This window comes from Pterocles gutturalis, unplaced genomic scaffold (assembly GCF_000699245.1).
Source record: "Pterocles gutturalis isolate BGI_N339 unplaced genomic scaffold, ASM69924v1 scaffold17192, whole genome shotgun sequence".
NCBI lineage: Eukaryota > Metazoa > Chordata > Aves > Pterocliformes > Pteroclidae > Pterocles > Pterocles gutturalis.
In genome coordinates this window covers 2,250-3,013 of record NW_010115751.1, presented here as the reverse complement: position 1 = coordinate 3,013, position 764 = coordinate 2,250, and the positions used below count along the sequence as shown (strand labels likewise).

Here is a 764-nt window from a genome sequence, read left to right as displayed (position 1 = left end):
GTTTTGTTTCCAGATGGATTAGTCCTCTACACTGGGTCACTGCCCATGCTGGGGAGAAGCATAAGAACAAGTGCCAGATTACAGCTGCGAAGGGGGGATGGTTTCTTTTTGGCCACTGCTGATTGACAGTGTTAATTAAATTATGCCCTCATGGGGCGACTTTGTGGCAGATTAGGACAACCTAAATGTGGGCTGCCCTTCACAGCCCCTGCCACACTTTTATAAGCATGTCTCCCCAAAACTGCTCACTACACCATGAACTGCAGGAGCACGAACCCTGCTGCATGGGGGATGATGGGGACAGGGATCAAAGAAAGAGACTAGAAAGTGAGTGGACAGTAGCCCAGAGTCATAGAATCATTTAGGTTGGAAAACACCCTTAAGATCATTGAGTTCAACCATTAAAAACAGTGTTACCACCCAGTTTCAAACCAGGGACCTTTCACGTGTTAGGTGAATGTGATAACCACTGCACTATGGAAACTCCAGTTAAAAGGGTTAAATTGCAGTGGAGATGTGCTTCTGGGTAATCTGAGGGTTGTGTTCTGATTTGGAGACACACAAGATGGGAAATTATTATCAAGATGTGGAAGAATTTATTTTGAGATTTTTGCTTTATTTTGTTCTGTTTGTCTCCAGCTCTCAGGTTTTGGGTGGGAAGCTTTCTCTCTGAGGCCATTTCTGTGTGGAAAAACATAAATATGACCAAGTTTGCTTTCATCATAATTAGAAATATTGTTAGTGCTTAAACAAAATCTGACATT

General features: G+C 42.8%; 1 non-coding gene across 1 annotated transcript; it reads right to left on the bottom strand.

The window, feature by feature from the left end:
• Window positions 1-411: 411 nt before the first annotated feature.
• On the bottom strand, window positions 412-484 carry TRNAV-AAC. The gene has a single exon. It is a non-coding gene; the product is annotated as a tRNA-Val (tRNA).
• Between the last annotated feature and the right edge of the window lie 280 nt (window positions 485-764).